Below are 8,841 nucleotides of genomic sequence, written 5' to 3'. Positions count from 1 at the left end.
CACCAACCCCAGATCTACATTCAGGGGATGGAATTGATGCAAAGAGAGTAGCATCATCTGCATATGCTACAAGCTTGTTTTTTAGGCCAAACCACATGTCATGTGTATATAGTATGAAAAGTAATGGACCAAGAATACTACCGTGTGGAACACCGGATATCACATTCCTATACTCACTATGGTGCCCATCAACAACAACTCTTTGAGATCTATTACTTAAAAAATCAATAATAATGCTAAGAAACGACCCACACTCCCAACTGTTTGAGTTTGAAAATAAGGGCCTCATAATTAACACGGTCAAAGGCAGCACTAAGATCAAGGCCAATCATACGAACTTCCTGACCACAATCAAGGGATTTCTGTACAGCATTGGAGATTGTAAGAAGGGTATCACATGCTCCAATGCAATGTAGTTCAGTCCCACTTCATTCACACACAGCCCAGCAAGCGATCAACTCACAATTGTTTTGTAAATATAGTTCTGTGGATAAATCAAGGTACTTACTATTTGCAATAACAAAATGCAAGCAAACCAGCAGCTGTGAGTTTTGACCAGCCTGAAGTTACAGCAGCAGAGAACTGAAACCAGTCTTAAGTGTACAGATACTAGATAGGTGCCCATAGGCAAAGTATCATGCATTCAAGGAACTGAGCATTCACTAAAATACCTTAATCATAAAAGTTTAGTGAATCTTACTTTGGAGGGATGAAACTAGTAAGCTTCAAGCGTACCTTAAGCCAAGTACACTTCTGTCTCTCATTCTTTGTTTTCTTTCTCTCTTCGTTTTCTGATTTTTGTCATGAAGTTCACTCCGTTAGCCATCACTATCTATTTATCTGGCTATCTATCTGTCATTATATATCTTATTGTTCTCCTCTAAATACCTATATACAATGTCTCATTCGAGATTTTTTACCACCTTCATACATCAGAAATTCTTTCTTGCAAAAACATTCATCTGTGATTTGCGACTTTTCTATGTTGTGTCTCTTTCAGATAAACAGTTTTTCTCTCCGGTGTTTCCATCTCATTGACTGCATTAAATAAACGAGCCTGTTCCTCTCTTTTTACGCGACATTTGCACCGAACGCCTCCGCTTCCCTTTCAAAGTATCTTACACCCTGACCATATGCCTTACATCCAGGTCATAGGGCGCTTTAATGTTTTGAATGGTGTTTTCTGCGCCTTAGGCGTTCATATGCCGGTAGACAAATTTGGATCTTTTGGTGGTAGGGGATTATAACTCAGATTCCTGACACTCATATTTGAAACTAAACTGAGGAAAATTAAAGGTAGTTTCAGTTAACACTCTAATACTGTAAGTGCTTATATATATACACACACACAAACACACACACACACACACACATATATATATATATATATATATATATATATATATATATCTATATATATGTATATATATATCGATATATATATATATATATATATATATACATGTATATGTATATATATAAACTGATACTGTATGTGCTTATATATATATATATATATATATATATATATATATATATATATATATATATACTGATACTGTATGTGTTTATATACATATATATATATGTATATATATATATATATATATATATATATATATATATATATATATATATATATATATATATATATATATCGTCACCATCATCTCCTCCTACGCCTATTAATGCAAAGGGGCTCGGATAGATTTCACCAGTCGTCTCTGTCTTGAGCTTTTAATTCAATACTTCATTCAACTCCTATTTCACACATCATAGTACTCAGCCATGTAGGACTAGGTCTTCTGTGTATATATATATATATATACATATATATATATATATATATATATATATATATATATATATATATATATATACTGATACTGTATGTGTTTATATACATACATATATATATATATATATATATATATATATATATATATATATATATATATATATATATATATACTGATACTGTATGTGTTTATATACATACATATATATATATATATATATATATATATATATATATATATATACATACATATATTTACAGTATATATATATATATACATATATATATATATATATATATATATATATATATATATATATATATATCGTCATCATCATCTCCTCCTACGCCTATTGACGCAAAGGGGCTTGGATAGATTTCACCAGTCATCTCTGTCTGGAGCTTTTAATTCAATACTTCATTCATCTCCTATTTCACACATCATAGTACTCAGCCATGTAGGCCTGGGTCTTCCGTATATATATATATATATATATATATATATATATATATATATGTATATACATATACATCTACATATATCTATCTATGTATGTATGTATGTATGTATGTATGTATGTATGTATCTATCTATATACAGTATATATATATATATATATATATATATATATATATATATATATATATATATATATATATATATATACAGTATATATGTATATATATACAGTATATATATACATATATATATATATATATATATATATATATATATATATATATATATATATAGATATAGATATATTATACTATAGTCCCGTTGTCTGGTAACTAAAATATAATATTGTATATATTACGGCTGGCAAGCTAAACAACCTCTCAAATTCCAAACTCACCTGTTTGTTTTTACATTAAATCTATTAAACATGGAAATATTAATACCCAAGCTCTGAGACAGTTACATAACTCCCAGACAGCAATATATAAAACACTGAATATCAAAAGGTCTTTTAAGTACAATCAATATAAAATTGGGTAATTATTATTACGATGATTAGAATAATACACTCTACAAAAATAAAAATATTCGATATAAATTATGACGCTGAAAGAGTTTACATAAAAAAAAAAAAATCATTTGAAACATTAAGTCTGAACAAAACTTAGATTAGGACAAAAATTTTGCACTCTGAAAAATTATATATTTACTTGACTTGAAATTAAATCTGAATGAAACCTTAGACTAAGACATAAGAAAAAATTACACTCTAATGCTTAAACTCTTCAAGAACTTACGTAAGTAACTGATAAATTTACTAACTTCACGTATTTTCATGAATCAGACTGTGCCAGTTATAAAGATTTACACCATGCGAACACTCACCACAACACAATAAATTCAAAATCTCCTGGAAATTTTAACACGATATACACTGGGGCACAAAATCCCTTTGAACAGGACACACTATAGGTACTAGAGAGAGAGAGAGAATTTTGGCTCTTTCACAGCGTATATATATGCTGTGCATATACAAATTTTCATATGTGAATGTATATATATATATATATATATATATATATATATATATATATAATACACACACATACACACACACACACACACATATATATATATATATATATATATATATATATATATATATATATATATATATATATATATATATATATATCTATATATGAGAGAGAGAGAGAGAGAGAGAGAGAGAGAGAGAGAGAGAGAGAGAGAGAGAGAGAGAGAGAGAATATCTGTATTAATGATTTTCCGTTTGATATTCTCTTCCACCAGTTATGCTTTCTTTGCTACAAGCTTCATATAAGTGACGAAGGAATATTTTAAAGTCTGCATTGTAAATTCAAAGTCAGTTTGTTTCTGTTTTACCTTCTTTCTCTATCTCTCTCTGAACATTCTTGACTATACTGTTCACCTGCTCTATTTTTGTTCCCACCATTGTTGGTGTCCTTGCCAATGAGTGCGTTAATTTCATATGTATATGGCAAAATACATTTGGAGAATGCAGACAACGTTCACTTTTAATGAGTAGAAAAGTTGGGCTTGGATTTTAGCGCTACTGTAGATTCCTTTGGTAATTTAGCTAAAGTATATAGATTTGAAGGATTCACAGTACGTTATGTAACATATTGATCATCAGTTTTATTTTTTAGGGAATCTTTCAACTATGGAGATTCTGATATATATATATATATATATATATATATATATATATATATATATATATATGATATATATTTCTTTCCGGTCATGTTTTGGCAGACGTATAACAACTTGGTCGCTCTTCGTCCCTCGGGTAGGGGGAAGGGAGTAGTCATACCCTGGTGGGAGGGGTTCTAGTTAGGAAAGGGGGAGGGGGTGCGAAGGGTTGAATCTATGCGTGTGCGTATGCGTGTGTGTGCATATACTGTATATCTAAATATCTAGCCATCATTTTTGATGGATAGCGTACTCTAGTAACAGTATTATGTGTAAAAAACACTGACTTACATGTTCTTAATTGATGAAACAAAGGAGACTGTAATTATGAAAGAAGCTATACCTTTTTGAATATTTTGTTTTCAGTATATTTACCCCTGATAATCTGATGTCTCATATATCAGTGATGAATTGTCCTGCTCCTCTCACAAAAGAAAGAGCAGATTATCAACTTTGCATTTGAATTGTATTGACGTGCAAACATTTTACAAATGCATACTGCCCTTGAAAATAACTCTCTAACTAACAAAACAACAACGTTAACAAACAGGCAAGCTAGTCTATCTTTGTCCTTATTTCCTTTTCTTCACTGAGCTATTTTACCTGTTTGAGACCTTGGGCTTATAGCAAGCATCCTGCTGTGAGGAGCCGAGAGAAGGTTGTGACTCAAAGACAGTATGAAAGCAACTGAGTAACTTTATTACAGACACGCCTTTATATACAAAAACTCAATGCAACAGGATATTTCTTGTTCAACCGACACCGTACCGGTTAGCAGTTAACGGTAAGAAAAACAGACACATTATTTCAGGTTCAATGCAACAGGAAATTTTCTGTTCAACTGATACCACAACGTTATCAGTTACCGGTGAGAAAAACATGCATGTTATTTCAGGTTCTTTTTAGTGCGGGGGAGAGCGAAGATACAAGCATAATATATACACAAAATGAAATGTTGTTACTATGTACAATTGTGTGACACACGGTTGGTACATGGCTCCCTCCCTAAAAATGACATACTGTACATGTTAAGTAGGGCGCCCTGATTTAGAGAGTCGAACTGTAGGTGGGTCATCTGGCAGGAGTTAAGCAGGTTTTAGACAATCAATGGAGACTTAGTCTTCTTTGCCACGAATGTTTAGTAGGAATGCTTTCGACTGCGTCTGATCACAAGGAAAGGGCCCATGTAAGGGGGTTTTAGTGGTGGCTTGCTAGTGTCATTACACGGGAAGACGTGCATTGCAGAGTACAAGTCTGTCGGTATGTGATGCTTCACTGGGGGCTTGTAAGTATGGCGGCATGGAGTAAATTTTCCCACGAAGTGACGTATGCGCTGGAGATCGTTGGAGGAGGTTGTAGAAGGAAAAAATTCGGCAAGGACGACCAACGGGTCGCCATACACCATTTCAGCTGCCGAGACATCGAGGGTGTCTTTAGGGGTGGTCCTTAGTCCCAGGAGGACCCAGGGAAGCTGAGTAAACCAGTTGGAATCCTTGCAGCGGGACATCAAAGCTGCTTTGAGGGTGTGATGAAAACGTTCAACCATTCCATTGGCAGCGAGCTTGTAGGCAGTTGTCTGATGTAGGGTGATGCCCAGGAGATTCGCTAATGATGGCCACAATTGAGAGGTAAAAGTGGCACCCCTGTCAGAAGTAATATGATCAGGGATACCAAATCTTGCAATCCATCCTGAGAGTAAGGCAGATGTGCATGAGGCGGACGTTGCCAATTCCATGGGAATGGCTTCAGGCCAACGAGTGGAGTGGTCGATGACAGTAAACAGGTAACGATGTCCTTGTGATATGGGTAGAGGGCCTACAACGTCGACATGAATGTGTGCGAAATGACGCTGGGGTTGAGGAAAGGTGCCCACTCCTGAATCCGTGTGTCAATGCACTTTGGAAGTTTGGCAAGAAGTACAGGCGCGGACCCAATCCTTAGCATCCTTAGAAATGCCGTGCCAAATGAACTTCATCTTCAGCAGCTGTGCAGTAGAACGGCACGAGGGATGTGAAAGGCCGTGAATGAAATCAAACACCTGCCGGCGTATGGGAGCAGGAATCCAAGGTCACGGTCTACCAGTACTGACGTCACAGAGGAGGGTGGTGTTGGAGTCTTCGAGGGGGATGTCTTCCCAACGGAGGGACGTGCAGGATGTCCTACATGCTTGATACTCTGGATCCTGTCGTTGGGCTTCAGCCAAGGAGTTGTAATCCAATCCCAGTTGAACTGCAGCCAACTTGTTTCTGGACAGGGCATCGGTAACAGGATTCATTTTCCCAGGGACGTATTGAAGGGTGCAATTGTATTCAGCCACGGTGGAGAGATGTCGGCGTTGACGGGCGGACCAGGCATCAGACTGTCGAGTGAAGGCGTGCACCAGAGGCATGTGATCTGTGCGAATGACAAAGGGCGTACATTCTAAGAAATGGCGAAAGTGATGGACAGCCAGTGCACTGCCAGCAATTCGCGATCGAAGGTAGAATAACCCGATTCTGCCTTGGACAGTTTTCTGCTAAAGAAGGCCACTGGGCGGGGCAAGCCATTGACCACCTGCTCAAGTACTGCACCAATAGTGACGTTGCTGGCATCGGTGGAGAGAAGGAGAGGGGCATGTGGGTCCTTTGGCTTGCCCTTGAGGGAGGCGTAGAGGGGCGCAAGAGTGGTGGCAATGGCTGGCAGAAAATGTTGATAATAGTTGATCATGCCCAAGAATTCCTGCAGAGCTTTGACGGTCGAGGGCGCGGGGAAGTCCTGAACGGCTGCTACCTTCTCAAGGAGGGGATGGACTCCTTTCAGGAGTGATGAGGTGCCCTAAGAACGACACTTCGTTGGCACCAAAGGTACACTCGTCGTACCGGACTACAAGGCCATTTTGTTGCAGGCGGTCGAGCACCATGCGCAGGTGACAGAGGTGTTCCTCTTTTGAGGAGGAGAACACAAGTAAGTCGGCCACATAACATACACAGAAGGGGAGGTCCCCTAAGATGCCAACCATGAGACGTTGAAACGTGGCCCCAGCATCACGAAGGCCAAAACAGGAGTAATTGAAGGTGTATGTACCAAACAGTGGTGATGGCGGTCTTGGGGATGTCTTCTGGGTTCATAGGCACCTGATAATACCCGTTCAGGAGGTCGAGTGTAGAGAAAACCTTCGCTTTATGCAGATAGGAGGTCACGTCGGCGATGTTTGGGAGGGGGTAGTGATCCGGTTCTGTTTGCATGTCCAGGCGCCTGTAATCCCCCGCACGGATGGAGGGAGCCATCTCTCTTCAGAACAATGTGTAAGGGTAACGACCATGGGCTGGAGGCCTTTTGGCAAAGGCCCATTTCCTCCATTTCGGCGAACGTCTGTTTGGCGGCTGTCAATCGTTCAGGTGCCAGACGTCTGAATTTTGCAAAGACTGCGGGTTTCGTCGTGCTTGGCAGGAGCCGTGGGCGTTTGGTGAAGTTCTGGACGGAAAACTTCCGGGCACGATGTGAGGAGGTGGGCGTAGGCATCTGTGGGTGCGCTGATGTGGAGAGCGAGGTTAGAGGGGGCGGGTTGAAGAGGTGTCGACAAGTACGAGTCTGCGTTGACCAATCGTCGGTGGTCGACATCGACCAGAAGGTGGAAATGAGAGAGGAAATCCGCACCGAGGAGTGGCAATGAGACGTCACCAACGAGAAACTTCCAGTTAAATTTAACGTTTCCAAACGATAATGTTAGGTTCTCGTAACCGTAGATGGGTATCGCAGATCCGTTGGCAGCTACCAAGCGGACGTCGGCAGATGTAGACAGACTACGTCGCGTCCTGAAGAGTTCTCTTCGCAAAATAGAACGACAAGCTCCCGTGTCTACCAAAAATCGCATGCCCATTCTTACATCATGTAAAAAGAAAAGATGAGAAACATGGGAGGCCACCGCCACGAGCAATGGCCTACTTACACGTTTTTTGGCCACTGACAATCCTTGGCACATTTCTTTGCGGTTGCCCCAAATCTGGTGTGGTAGTAGCAAAGCTGCGGCGGATGGGAGGAAGTAAGTGGTTGTAGAAGATGTTGGTTCGAGCGAGTGGTGGGATGTGGGTGGGTTTGTCGCTGCTTCGGCACGTCACGGGGTAGGCGTGTATGTCCTACGGCATTCATGTCAGCTTCGGTTGACTTTGAATAGGCGTCCTCTTTGTTAGGAGTGGAGGCGTTGATGAAGGTCTTGAAGTGGCTAAGAACCGTCTGCGGCAGGTTGCAGGCGAGCGATACTGGTCATTTCCCTGAGGGGGAGCGAAGCCCTTTGCTCACCCAACGGTTGTTGAGAGACCTGAAAAAGCTTTGCTATACGGGCGGCTGGCGACGGCGAGTACTGCTGCAGAAGGTATGTTTTGAGGGCGTCATATTCTATTGGGGTGTCTCCTAATTGTTCACAAAGCCAGTCAGATATTTCCGGGACGGTGTCCTCGTGTATCGCCACGAGAACATAATCTGCTTTGGTGGTTGAGCGAGTTACGCCCTTGATGCGAAACAGGACTTTTGTGCGCTGAAACCAAGAAAACGGCTCTCCGCTGGCGAATGACGAAAGTTTCAATGGGGCAGCCGCAGCGCCAACTTCCGTAGAGTCCGACATCTTACCAACGACGGAGGGGCGAGAGGGGGTGGAAGGCGGGAGGAGCGAGTCGACTTCCGGGGTCACCAATGGGACGAGCCGTGAGAAGGTTGTGACTCAAAGACAGTATGAAAGCAACTGAGTAACTTTATTACAGACATTTGCCTTTATATACAAAAACTCAATGCAACAGGATATTTCTTGTTCAACCGACACCGTACCGGTTAACAGTTAACGGTGAGAAAAACAGACACATTATTTCAGGTTCAA

Source organism: Palaemon carinicauda, chromosome 7 (genome assembly GCF_036898095.1).
Source record: "Palaemon carinicauda isolate YSFRI2023 chromosome 7, ASM3689809v2, whole genome shotgun sequence".
Taxonomy (NCBI): domain Eukaryota; kingdom Metazoa; phylum Arthropoda; class Malacostraca; order Decapoda; family Palaemonidae; genus Palaemon; species Palaemon carinicauda.
The sequence above is the reverse complement of the archived record's forward strand: the minus strand, read 5'-3'. Positions refer to the sequence as shown.